This window comes from Dipodomys merriami, unplaced genomic scaffold, assembly GCF_024711535.1.
Source record: "Dipodomys merriami isolate MVZ:Mamm:240054 unplaced genomic scaffold, mDipMer1.0.p SCAF_353, whole genome shotgun sequence".
Taxonomy (NCBI): Eukaryota; Metazoa; Chordata; class Mammalia; order Rodentia; family Heteromyidae; genus Dipodomys; species Dipodomys merriami.
Genome location: NW_027205082.1, coordinates 53,954 through 68,062, shown reverse-complemented (window position 1 = coordinate 68,062; position 14,109 = coordinate 53,954). Strand labels below are relative to the sequence as shown.

Genomic DNA, 14,109 nt, shown 5'->3' with positions numbered 1-14,109 from the left:
TTGGATCCACGGGAACAGACTTAACATTCCTGTCTCTTGATTTGGACCAAAGACCAGTTCTTGAACTCAATGTTGATAATAAGAAAATTTTGGGCCTTTTGGATACTGGGGCAGACAGGAGCATTATTGCCAGAAAAGATTGGCCATCAGGATGGCCTGTACAAGCGTCCTCCCAAACCTTACAAGGTCTGGGATATGCTAAGGCCCCTGACATGAGTGCGAGACAGCTGCACTGGAGTGATGAAGAAGGACATTCTGGTATAATACAGCCTTATGTGTTACAGCTCCCGGTTTCCTTATGGGGCAGAGACCTTATGAAAGAAATGGGATTTAAATTAAGTAATGACTATTCCCCTGCATCACAGGACATGATGGTGCGTATGGGTTATCACCCCAGTTTTGGACTAGGTAAATTTCTACGAGGGAACAAGGAGCCTATTAAAGTGTACCAGAGAAACCACAGGCAGGGCTTGGGTTTTTCCTAGGGGCCACTGGGGGAGGGATCCCCATATCCTGGAAAACAAAGGAGCCGGTGTGGGTGCCTCAGTGGCCACTTTCCTCTGAAAAATTAACTGCCGCCAGGACATTAGTACAGGAACAGTTAACCCAAGGACACATTAAACCATCAGTATCCCCGTGGAATACACCCATTTTTGTTATTAAAAAGAAGTCTGGAAAATGGCGTTTGTTACACGATTTACGAGCCATCAATAACCAGATGCAAATTATGGGCCCCGTACAACGAGGCCTACCTTTGCTTTCTTCCCTGCCGGCCTTTTGGCCCATTATTGTGATTGATATAAAGGATTGTTTTTTTTCCATTCCCCTGCATGATCAAGACAGTGTGAGGTTTGCTTTTACTATTCCCTCCTGCAATCATGAGGAGCCAGATAAAAGATATGAGTGGGTAGTTTTGCCTCAGGGGATGGCCAATAGTCCTACTATGTGCCAACTTTATGTGGATGAAACTCTTGCCCCTCTTAGACAAAAATATCCCAAATTAAGATGCATTCATTATATGGATGATATTTTACTAACAGCAAAGAGTAAACATATGCTGGAAAAGGCGTATGTGGATTTGATTGAGATGCTAAAGCACAGAGGACTGTTTATAGCTCCTGAAAAGGTACAGCAGGACCAGGTTATAGATTACTTAGGAGCGAAAATATGTAAAAATTGCGTTACTCCACAAAAGGTAGAGTTGAGAAAAGATAATCTAAAAACCTTAAATGATTTTCAAAAATTGTTAGGAGATATTAATTGGGTTAGAAGCTATTTAAAGCTACCAAATTATGAGTTGAGACCCCTTTATGTTATATTACAAGGAGACTCTGCTTTGGATTCTCCTAGACAGTTAACCAAAGAGGCAAGAGAGACTTTACATAAGATAGAAGAAGAGATTACAAAATGCCTGCTTACAGAGAATACAGGAAGACAAGAGTATTACCCTGTGTATACTCCCTACCTTGTCTCAACCTACTGGGTTGTTGTGGCAAGAAGGCCCGTTGTTTTGGATTCACCCGAAAATATCACCAGCCAAGTCTATTGAATATTACCCTACTGCTGTGGCTGGTGTTGCACTCTCTGGAATTCAACAATGCTTACAGTATTTTGGAATTGCCCCGTCTATCATTATAGTTCCTTACACCAGCCATCAAGTTCAAACTTTGTGTGCTACTATAGATGATTGGGCTATTTTACAATGTAGCTTTACTGGACAAATAGACAACCACTTTCCAAAACATCCCCTTTTGGGGTTTTTCAAGGAACACCCAATTATCTTTCCTAAGGTAACGACTTCTCAACCTATTGTAAGTGCCCCTAATGTATTTACTGATGGCTCAAAAACGGGATGTGGTGTATACATGGTTGAGGCACAGCGACCGGTACAACACCAGTTTCAGCCCGGTGCTCCTCAGATGGTAGAGTTAAAAATTGTTATAAAAGTTTTTGAAGCATGCCCGTTTTCTTTTAATTTAATATCTGATTCTGCTTATGTTATTAATGCTCTCAAGGTTTTAGAGGTTGCCGGACCTATTAAGAGTTCCAGTCCGGTTGGTCCATTGTTTCAACAATTACAACAGTTGATTTGGCAGAGAAAATCATGCTTTTATCCCTTGCATATTCGGGCTCATACGGGCCTGCCAGGACCCCTGGGCAAAGGAAATGATGTAGTGGATCAATGGACCAGACAAGAATGGGTATTTATTAGCTCTGCCTTAGACAGAGCCAAAACCTTTCATAAAACATTTCATGTTAATGCAAAAGCACTACAACAAAAATTTCAAATTTCTCGAGCCGATGCGAGACAGGTGATATTAGACTGTCCTCGATGTGTAATTTATCAGCATCCGCCTAGTGTTGGGGTTAATCCCCGGGGTTTGCTCCCGCTAAAAGTTTGGCAGATGGATGTGACTCACATCTCTGAGTTTGGACACCAAAAATATGTACATGTGTCTGTGGACACCTGTTCAGGTGTTATACATGCCACGTCCTCGGCTGGAGAAAAGGCACGCAATGTTATTGCCCATTGTTTGGAGGCCTGGGCAGCCTGGGGAAAACCTTATCAACTTAAGACTGACAATGGACCTGCGTACACAGGACAACAGTTTGCCTCCTTTTGTCATCAAATGGAGGTGCAACTTATACATGGTTTGCCTTACAATCCCCAAGGCCAAGGCATTGTGGAACGTGCTCACCGCAAGATAAAAGAGTGCCTACAATAACAAAAGGGGGGAATTGGCCATGGCCGTACCCCAAAGGAAAGACTTTCTCTTGCTTTATTTACTATTAATTTTTTAAATTTGGATGCTCAGAGTCAATCCGCAGCAGATAGACATAATGAACCTTATGGCCCAGCAAAAGGGATGGTAAAATGGAAGGATGTCTTGACAGGGCTCTGGCGTGGGCCCGATCCCGTACTGACATGGGCACGAGGCTCTGTTTGTGTTTTTCCTCAGGACCAACAAGATCCGGTGTGGGTGCCTGAACGCCTCACTAGAAAAGCCCAGTGTGAAGAGGCACGAGATGCGGGGGGTGATGGTCCTCCTGCTCATCCTTGCGATGGTGCAACTGGGAAGACCAGTACCAAGATGGGGAACCCTGTCTGTGTTCCCGAGACCGATGCCCATACGACATGATGCATAACTGTTTCCTTGATTACAGCCTCTTCGGGTTCTGGTACCGTGACTGGTGTTGTGGCAACTGCTACGGGTTGCGGCGGCCAAAGTGTTAAACCTAAATCTTCTATTACTCACAGGCCTACCTCTGTGCGTGTATCCCCCATTTTTGTTCATTGTGAGTATGGAAGAACTTACCTTGTACATTAACCCAATGCTGGAATGCCTCAAAGTTTAAATATGCTTTAGTTACCCGAATGCCTCGTTGGGTGTCTGTGCCTGAGGATGCTCCTAATGCTATTGACCTAATCATCTTAAGGAGAAGGGCTGGGAAGGTGGCTCAGTGGTAGAGCACTTGCCTTGCATGCCTGAGGCCCTGGGTTCGATTCCTCAGCACCATATAAGCACAATGAAAAAAGCCGGACGTGACGCTGTGACTCAAGTGGTAGAGTGCTGGCCTTGAGCTGAAGAGCTGAGGGACAGCACCCAGACCCAGAGTTCAGGCCCAGGAAAAAACCTATTTAAAAAATGCTGCAAATTTGTCTAAACAGTTGTCTAGTTATCTTTTAGGTAATTGAACTGGGGAGTTCGACAGCCTGATGGAACAGCTCACGGTTGCCATCATCATGGTGAACTCGACCTGAGTGGATGCTGGATTGGCGGAGGGGTTATCTTCATGTATCTCCGCTGCTATGAATCATCTCAAGGAGGGGGCGGGTTTGGGAGCCCTGATAGGCCTTCTGGTGTTAGCCTCCTTGGTATGTCTGTGGTGCATTTGCCAAATTAGAGGTTCTCAGCATCGCAGTGCAGCCATGATTATCCAAGCCTTTACAGTCATTGGAGCAGGTCAGTCCCCCTAAGCGTGGCTTGCCACCCTAAAACAATGAACACAGATTGCAAAGCCAAAGTACTGCAGTCGAGAGGCATGAGTTTTGCCCTCGAGGAGAGCATGTTTGATTGCACACGGGTTCGATTCGCCTTTTCCCGTCCTTGTGAAAAACGAATCAATGGACAGGCTGAGTCATCCCTAGAGAAGGTACCCTCTGGGAGAAGGCTTGTATGCAGTCCTTGCATTGCACAACAGGGATCAGACCTCTGTTCTCATCTGTGTTCTTTAAACAAAAAAGGGGGAACTGTAGAGAGCTGCGAGAGGCCGCACCTGGAAGATGGCGCCGGCTTCTGCCCTCCGCCTTCCCGATGGCAAGTGCTCTCGTGGTAAACAACTCCTGATATGGCTAAGGCAAAGAATCTGGCTTGCTTCCGCGCACCTGAACCTATTGGCGGTTCCCACGTGGCGTATCAGGGTTGGCTACCCAGCGGGTACTTAAGGCTGTGGGGAATTCTCCCCGGGGTTGGGGTCACAAGATTAAAAAAAAAGGTCCTGAATAAACGGCAGAGAGAAGAGTCCAGTGTCGAGTCTCCTTGCTGGTCGAGGCGGTAGCGACATATGGATATACCTGTATTATACCATAACTATGCTGTAAAAATAAACCTATTAGAAAATTTAAATTTGTTTTCTTTTGTAGCTCAGTACCAGAAGCTCAGGCCTATAATACTACTTACTCAAGAGACACTTCTCATCAATTCACCAGGAAAAAGCTGGGAGTGAAAGTGTTGCTCAAGTGGCAGAGTGCCCGCCACAAAACTAAAAGCTAAAACAAAAAGCTTGAGCCCTGTATTTAAACAGAATACTGGACCAAACTATTTCTTTTGTGTCCCTGTCTAACTTCTATCTTTCTAGAGTGAACTGAATCAGTACTGTTTCATTTTTACCAGAGAAAAAATTGGATCTGAAAATGGTGCTGGGAAAACTAGATATTCACCTTGAGAAGATTGAAACTCAGTTGCTATCTCTTACACCATACCACCTACACACACACACACACACACATGTCGCTACCGCCTCGACCAGCAAGGAGACGCGACACTGGACTCTTCTCTCTGCCGTTTATTCAGGACCTTTTTTTTTTAATCTTGTGATCCCAACCCCGGGGAGAATTCCCCACAGCCTTAAGTACCCGCTGGGTAGCCAACCCTGATACGCCACGTGGGAACCACCAATAGGTTCAGGTGCACGGAAGCAAGCCAGATTCTTTGCCTTAGCCATATCAGGAGTTGTTTACCACGAGAGCACTCACCATCGGGAAGGCGGAGGGCAGAAACCGGCACCATCTTCCAGGTGCGGCCTCTCGCAGCTCTCTACACACACACACACACACACACACACACACACACACACACATTAATTCAATTTAATCAAAAGATCAGTGCTAGAGAACCTGCTATTGATTACATGTAACACTCAGATTAGCCCCTTCCAAGTCAAATCTCTGGGGTTAGGGAGTGAACTCCAGGCCAGACACACACTAGGCAATGCTCTAACATTTGAACTGTGCTTCTATCCCTTTTTTATTTAATATTTTTGAGAGGGTCTTACTACCTTGCTTCAAAGTGCCACTGAATGTATAATATCCTTGCACTGTTCCCCAAAAGCCCAAATTACAGCCTCTGCCAACATTTCCAGTTTTTCTCATTTTTCTTCCTATCTTCCACACACATAATCTCACTTCAGAAGATACTTTTCTCAGGTATTTGTTCTGATGAAAAACTGACTACTTGCCGGGTGCTAGTGGCTCACGCCTGTAATTCTAGCTACTCAGGAGGCTGAGATCTAAGGATCACAGTTCAAAGCCAGCCCAGCAGAAAAGTCAGTGAGACTCTTATCTCAAATTAACCACTAGAATACCGGAAGTGGTGCTGTGGCTCAAGCAGTAGAATGTTCGCCTTGAGCTGAAGAGCACAGGGATAGTGCCCAAGTCCAGAGTTCAAGCCCCACGACTTACGAAAAACAAACAAAAAACCTGACTACATGCAACCCAATTAATATGCAGCAATCCCTTGTATTTGATGCACTGACATTTTATAATCTAAAAAGAAAACAAAAAAATCCACTTAAAGTTCTATGAGGGCAGAGTGAGAAAGGTGAGGGGCCCTGGGATTAGACATGTGGAACTCCTGACCTAAGTGGCAGAGTAAGCACCTTCCCCACATCAGGACCTTCATGACACCAAATCTGCACCTTTGTCCTCTGTCAGTGTCCACAATGACTACCCCACTCATATCTGCCACCATTTTCAACTTGAGAGAAGCTTTTGGTTGCCAAGATGCTCAATGACAGAGCTCCCAGAGAAGGGGCTGCTTGCTGGACAGGAAGGCAGTGGTCTCTCCTGCTGCTGAGGTGTTTCCCTTGGAGGCACTTGGCCAACACCCTGCCCAGCACCAAGTTCCACCAGAGCTAGGTCATCAGCAACCTGAAGGGTGAGCCAGTCCCAGTCTTGTACTCTAGGGACAGCAGCTTCAGAGACTGCTCTTTCTCACAGGTGCTGAGCAGCTGCTGCCCAATCAGAAGCAGACCAAAAGAGGCAGGTCAACTCCAGTCTCTATAAGAACTAGCTGTTCCTCCAATTTGAAGAAAACACCTATAAATATAGAGACAAGTGTCACTTCATGCACAGCATCCACAAGCTCCACAGCCTAGCCTGCCATCCCAAGTGCAAGATCTAGTACCTTCCATGTCACCAACCTTTGCCTCTATGTGCCCTGCTGCCACTTCATCCACAAAGCCAAGGAACACAGAGCCCTGGCCAGGACCTTTCTGCAGACCTTCCCTATCTCCAGCATAGCTTTAGCTTTGCTGGATTTTCCAGTGCCAATGAGACTGCTGCCACCACAAGGCTGCTAGATAGCCCCACGTCGATCATCCCAACACCCATCCTGATTGCCGATGACCTCCTGGGCTCACCCAACCTTCCTGATGGCACCAATAACCCCTTCACCTTCTAGAGTCAGGTATTTGTTCTTTACCTCTTTCATGGGGCTGCCTTTCATGTCTACCCCATCACCTTCCTATTCTGATCCATGTCTGAGTTCTCTCACATGTTTGATTCTCATGCCACCCCTCAGAATTCTCTCTTGGGTCAAGGCTACCTGTGCAGTACAGCAGGAGCCATGCTAGGTCAGATTCCCCCATCTTGGACAATTCAGGAGACCTGCCCATTTTCAGAAAACTGTCCATCTCATATGACTAAAGCACCAGGGTAAGGAGGGACACCCCCAATCCATTCCTTCTACTCCCCTTCCTCCTGCACCACATCCTAGATCCAATTAATCACCAAAAAACCTGGAAGTGACCTGTATTTCAAGTGGTACAGTACTAGCTTCATGCTAAATGAAGCTCAAGGATAGCTCCTATCCTGAATTCAAGCACCAAGACCACCACAGAACATCAACAATAAAAAGATGAGTGATTTGGAAATGGAAAAAGGCCTTTAAATTCAAGTAGATCCACTGAAATGGAAAAAATAACCCTGTCCTATGACTAAAGGACTCAATATTGTACTTTATTTTACTTTTTATCAGTTGTGGAGCTTTAGTCATGGCCTGGGCAACGTCCCAGAACTTTTTTGCTCAAGACTAGCACTCTACTTCTTTAAGCAACAGCTACACATCTGGTTTTGGGGGTGGTTAATTAGAATAAGAATATCACAGACTTTCTTGCTCAGGCTGGCTTTGAATTGTGATCCTCAGATCTCAGCCTCCTAGAAGCTAGGATAACAAATGTGAGTCACCAGTGCCCAGCTAGGACTTAATATTTCTAAAAGAGGGCTGGGAAGTTGGCTCAGTGGTAGAGCACTTGCATTGCATGCCTGAGGCCCTGGGTTCAATTCCTCAGCACCACATAAGCAAAAAGAAAAAAGCCAGAAGTGGCGCTATGGCTCAAGTGGTAGAGCGCTAGCCTTGAGCTGAATTGCTGAGGGACAGCGCCCAGGCCCAGAGTTCAGGCCCCACAACCGGACCCAAAAAAATAAAATATTTCTAAAAGAGCAGTACTTTTCAAATTGCCTTTGCATTCAAAATACCCCTTACAAGATTATGACTTGGGTTTAAATTAATTGCAAAATTCATTCTAAAATGTGTAAGGGACTATAAGAAATCCTAAACAAACTAATTGGATACTGCAAAAACAAGAGGAAGTTAAGTAGGGGAGGATGACTCACATCTGTGATCTTCGCTACACAGAAAGAAGAGATCTGAGGACGGTAATTCAAAACCCACCTGAGGAAGAAAAACCTTTCCAAAAATTATTTCCAAAAAAACAACAACAAATATCCAAAATTGGAGCTATGGACATGAGAAAAAACTGTTCAAGGACAGTATTAACATGTACTTTTCCTTTTTCCTGTTTTTCTTTAGTTTAAAATTGCCATTGCCCAAATTTTGTTTCTCTGATATATTTATCTTTCATGCCACCTTGGAATTTGAACTCAGGACCTTGCTCTCTTGCTTATTTTTTGTTCAACGCTTGTACATAGAACTTTAGCTACACCTCTAGTTCCTGACTTTTACTGATTCATTGAATAAGGGTCTTTAAGATTTGTCTGCAGGTGCTGCTTTGAACCTCCATCTTTAGAATATGCCACTTTAGAAGCTACAATTAGTGAGATGGTCCATGACACCTGGCAAGTCATTTTCCATTTACACAAGTCTTCTTTCTCCTATTTATGATGTATTTTATGTCAGTGTTCATATTTCTTATGTATCTTTTTTCCAAATTTTTTATTGTGATTGATTACATAATTTCATAAATTTCAAAGTATTTTGGGATAATGATGCTTAGTTAAAGTCACAAACACATTCTAACACTCATGGGACAAATTGCCTATCATGGTCCATGAAGTGTATGATTTCTATGGGCTTTGACTATACAGTTATTTCTTCCATATTGAGTGATATTGCATAGTGTCAGCTGTTTTCTCTTTCCCACTCATTTCCTCCCTCCCATCGCTGCCTTTAAGTTGCTTGGTTTGTTTTGATCAATGTCCGGTGCAGCCGATGGGTCCCACTGTTGTATGTTTTCCCGTTTCCCTCTAGTTCTGTGTCCTCCTCCTAGTTTCCCTCCGATGTGCACATATATACCATATGTGGTCAGCGGCATGGGGTCATTTAGTAATCATTGGACTAGATGAGTGGGGGTCTTTTGTTTCTCGAGTCTTGTTTACTGTGTTGTATCACCTTATGTTCTGGATTTAACATCCACTTATCAGGGAGACCATGTGCCATTTGTCTCTTTCCTCTTGGCTTACCTCACTCAACATGATTTCTTCTAGTTCTATCCATTTCCCTGTGAATGCCATTATTTTATTCTTTCTAATGTCAGCATAATATTCCATTGGATATAAATACAATTTTTGATCCATTCATCTGTAGTGAGAGCATCTGGGTTTTTTCCATATCCTGGCTATTGTGAACAGTGCTGCAATAAACATGTAGGTGCATATGTCCTTGTATCCTGGTTCCTGTTGTTCAGGATAGATGCCTAAGAGTGGTTAGTGCATGGTGACAGGCTGGAGTCCACTTTTAGTTTTCTGCATGTGGCCGCCCAGTTTTCCCAGCACCAGTAGTTGAAGAGGCTGTGCTTCTTCCACTGTATGTGTTTGGCTCCTTTGTCAATTATCAGCTGATTATAGGCATGTAGTTTTTTTTCTGGATCTTCTATTCTATTCCCTTGGTCTTTGGGGGTCTGTTTCTTTTTTGGGGGGGTCTGGTCATGGGGCCTGAACTCTGGGCCTGGGTGCTGTCCCTCAGCTCTTCAGCTCAAGGCTAGTGCTCTACCACTTGAGCCATAGCGCCACTTCCGGCTTTTTTCTTTTTGCTTATGTGGTGCTGAGGAATCGAACTCAGGGTCTCAGGCATGCAAGGCAAGTGCTCTACCACTGAGCCACCTTCCCAGCCCCTCAGGGGTCTGTTTTTGTGCCAGTACCATGCTGTCTTTGTCATTATGGCTCTATAATAGAGTTTGAAGTCAGGCATCGAGATCCCTCCCATGTTTTCTTTTTTGCCTAGAATTATTTTGGCTATTCTAGTTCTTTTGATGTCCATATGAATTTTTGGACTGTTTTCTTTCTGTATTTCAGCAATGTACATCATTGGGATTTTAATAGGAATTGCATTAAATTTGTATATTAATTTTGGCATTTTCACTACATTGTCTGCCTATCCAAGAACAGGGAAGGTCTTTCCACTTTCTGGTGTCCTCTATAATTTCTTTCTTTAAGTTTTTATAGTTTTCATTAAACAGTTCTTTTGCATCTTTGGTTAGGCTAATTCCTAAATATTTTATTTGGGGGGGGGGTATTGTGAATGAGGCCGTTTCCTTGATTTCCCTTCCTGCTTGTACATTGTTTGTGTACAGGAAGGCAACTGATTTTTGTGGGTTGATTTTGTATCCTGCTACTTTGCTGAATTAGTTTATAAGTTCCAAGAGCTTGAGGGTGAAGTTTTTGGGATCATGGAGGTATAGTATCCTGTCATCTGCCCAAAGAGATAATTTAACTTCTTCCTTCCCTATGCGGATCCCTTTAATGTCTTTTTCTTGCCTTATTGCTCTGGCTAAGGTTTCCAGAAGTATATTGAAGAAGAGTGGAGAAAGTGGGAATCCTTGCCTTGTTCCTGATTTTAGGAGAATTGGTTGTTTTCCCCATTAAGTATAATATTGGCTGTTGGTCTGTCGTATATGGCATTTATTGTTTTAAGGAATGTTCCTTCTATTCCTATTTTTCCCAGAGCTTTTAACATGAATATTGTCTCATATCAAAAGCTTTTTTTCTGCATCAATGGAGATAATCATGTGGCTCTTGACCTTGGGTCTGTTGATATGATGGATTACATTTATTAAATTATGTAGGTTAAACCATCCATGCATCTCTGAGATGAAGCCTACTTGGTCATGATGTATGTTTTTTTTATATGTTTCTGGATTCTGTTGGATAGAATTTTGTTAATGATCTTTGTCTGTGTTCATCAAGAAGATTGGTCTGTAGTTTTTTGTTGTTGCTGTTGTTGGGTCTTTGCTTGGGTTGGGGATGAGTGTGATATTGGCATCGTAGAATGAGTTTTGGATAGCTCCCTCTTTTTCTATTTCATAGAAGAGGCTGAGGAGTATGGTGTTAGTTCCTCATTAAAAGTCTTACATAATTCCGTAGTGAATGCATCTTGTCCTGGGCTTTTCCTTGTTGGAAAACTTCTGATTGCTTCCTTTATCTCATTGTAAGATATTGGCTTTTTTAATTGATTCGTTCTTTGCTCAGATTGGGTAACTTGTATTTCTCTAAAAATGCTTCCATTTCTGATAGGTTTTCTTTCTTTAGAGAGTATGGATTCTGGATATAGTTCTGTAGAATTGCTTGGATGTCTTGGGTATTTGTTGTGATTTTTCCCGTGGCATCCCTGATCTTGTTAATTTGGGTTTCCTCTCTTAAGTAATCTTGCCAAAGGTCCATCAATTTTATGTATTTTTTTTAAAAAAACAGCTTTTTGTTTTATTAATTTTATTTATAATTTTCTTAATCTCTAGCTCATTAATTTCAGCTCTTAATTTGGTAATCTGGTTCCGTCTAGTAACTTTAGGTTCCACTTTTTTCATGTTTTTCTAGTAGTTTACAACATGGGATTATTTACTTAGTCCATCTCTATTTTCTTGATGTGGACACTGAGGGCAATAAATTTGCCCCCTCAGGAATGCTTTTGCTGTGTCCCACAGGTTTCTTGATGTGTATTCATTTTCATTGAATTGTGGGATCCTATGTATCTTGTTAAATATTTTCTCCCCAAACTAGGTTTTTGATGTTATTTAGGGTGAAATTTTCTTAGATGTTTGCATGAAGCACAATGGATGTGTAATGATACTTGAATTCACTGTTGGAAGAGAGTCCCATGTACCACTACATTTACTCTGGAATTTGTCCCAATTGACAGATTATGAGCTTGAGGATCAAGGAGGAACACCTCTCTAGGATGTCTGGTCTGCTATGTCTGCTATGTCCTAGAGCTAGAGGCATGGCCTGGACTTTTGCCACTGCCTATGCATTTAATAGTTGCCTCTATATTCAGTAGATTCTCTTGTACAGCTACAGGTATTTCAACCCACTCAGGACCCATGTGCCTGGGTCATCAGATAATAGGAAGAAAAAATCCACAGTATATAGGATTCAAGAATTGTACAACATAAATATTGACATTTTAATAGAGTTAGAAGAGTAAATAAAATAAACATTTTACATCAATCATGACAAAAAGTAAAATAGATATTTTCCCAGGGAGGGGAGAAGGAACCTATAACACTAGATCTTCCTATAAGTTGCCTATAAGCAGAAATGCTAGGTCAGGCTAGTCAAAGGGATCTACCACCTCATTACAGAAAGGCTTCTCTTCCTGAGTTGAGGGAGGGACATATTCAAATTTCTCCATTGGAGACTGGTTTTCCTGCAGCAGATACTCTGTGAGGACAGACTCCCTTTCCTCAACCGAATCAAGCTTTGAGACATCACTTATTGGTGCTTCTGAACACAGACTGGGGAAATTTTCCTCAAACCCCACAAGTGCTGGTTTATCCTTCTTGCCAAGACATGTCCTGATTTGACTCACCTGGAGCTGATCTAGGCAGACTGTGAAAGTCAAGTGAATAAATTCTGGATCTTCTTCCACTGGAGTACCTGCAGGTTCATCTGCGTCATGTGTAGGGTTCAGAACAAGTGGGACATCCACAGGACTCGAAATCTGCTTGGTCTTTTCTGTAAATGGCCTTATCTGCTCTACATTCACATTCTTTCTGGAGTCCAGTGATGACTCCAGATCTCCATCATCACCATTGGTGACGCCACTGAGGGTTCTTTATTTCGAATTCAGAGAAAGCTGCTCTATGGTGATCGAAACCTGAGAATGTAAATAAGTAAAGGATTCTTAGAGTGGAGTCTATAAGTTCAGGTGTAATTAAACTGCCATGAGGTTTTAATGAAGAAAGCTATTGAACTTGAGTTTGGACTGAACAGTGGTGAGAAGGTAGGGAGTTTCTAATCAGCACCGATGCCTGAATATTTTCAAAAAGAAACAGGCATTACCTGGCAGAGAATATCCATAAAAGGACATTTTGTCAAGCTGGGTAGTACTAAGGGCTCCTGGCCAATCACCATCCTGAGAAGCCCATCCCTAGGGGCCTAGTTTCGATCACTACTCACAAAGTCTTGGCACCTATACAAGGACTCCTCTTTTTTCTAGCTCTGATAAATCATGTGTCACTCCATTGGTCAAGAAGGATGTGTAAGAGGAAGAGCAAGTCCAAGAATGCAAGTTGAATATGACATAGTATATGAGTTTATTCAGGGTGTCTTGGTTCCTGGGCTCATAGAAGTCATCAGTGGAAAAGTCCATCCGCAAAGTGAAGATGGAATAAAGGGTTCTGGGAGCAGATTGGTGGCAAGGTGAGAACCTGCCCTCCCCCTTCTCTGCCTCCCATAGCCCCTTTCTTACAAACCCCATGCAGAGGCTGTCCATCCTCTATGCAGAGGTGCATTTATTAGGAAGTGGGAGGAGATTCCTAGGATTAGGATGCTTCTCACAACCCAGTTCTAAGAAGCTGCTGCAAGACAATTCTCCAAATTTCTCACTGTGGGTTGTTCCCCCCAGGATATGATTCTCTGCACACAATATTCCCTGTCATTGATGAGAGACCACAACCACACCCACACCTATGCCATCTGCCAACTACTAAAGTCCCAAGCCTTAACTCCCTGGTGGAAATCATAAATAGTGTGCAAAGGAGAAATGTGTACTTTGAATCAGAAGCCTCAAAGATACCCAGTTTGCTAGGAGAGGCCTTCTCTTTGTGCCAGAGTTCACTTACTTCTTGTTCATCTTCCTTACAGTTAGGGCAGAGGGATCTGTACCTATGGGAGGACAGGAGAACATCACTTTAATGGCTCCTCTTTTCAGAACTAACAGGACACCTAAGGATCTGGCTAAGTCCCAGATGGGAATGTGAAACTGAGAGACAACAGTGAAGTATGTCTATTCAGTCCTGTGAAAATTCTGCTAAGAGGCTTATAGAAGTCTGTTCAAAGTAAATGTGCCAATGGTTCACCTCCAATCTTAGCTA

The 14,109-nt window shown here is 43.0% G+C and overlaps 1 long non-coding RNA gene across 2 annotated transcripts in view; it reads right to left on the bottom strand.

Annotated features, from left to right (window-relative positions):
• Positions 1 to 14,109, bottom strand: part of LOC138804039 (uncharacterized) — a 66,863-nt gene that overhangs the window by 20,864 nt on the left and 31,890 nt on the right. The window contains exon 3 of one of the 2 annotated variants that reach the window (XR_011365136.1): positions 12,603 to 12,890. This is a non-coding gene — a long non-coding RNA (uncharacterized lncRNA). Of the gene's footprint in view, positions 1 to 12,276; positions 12,891 to 14,109 lie in introns of those variants that run through there. The other variant, XR_011365135.1, reaches the window with a different exon arrangement.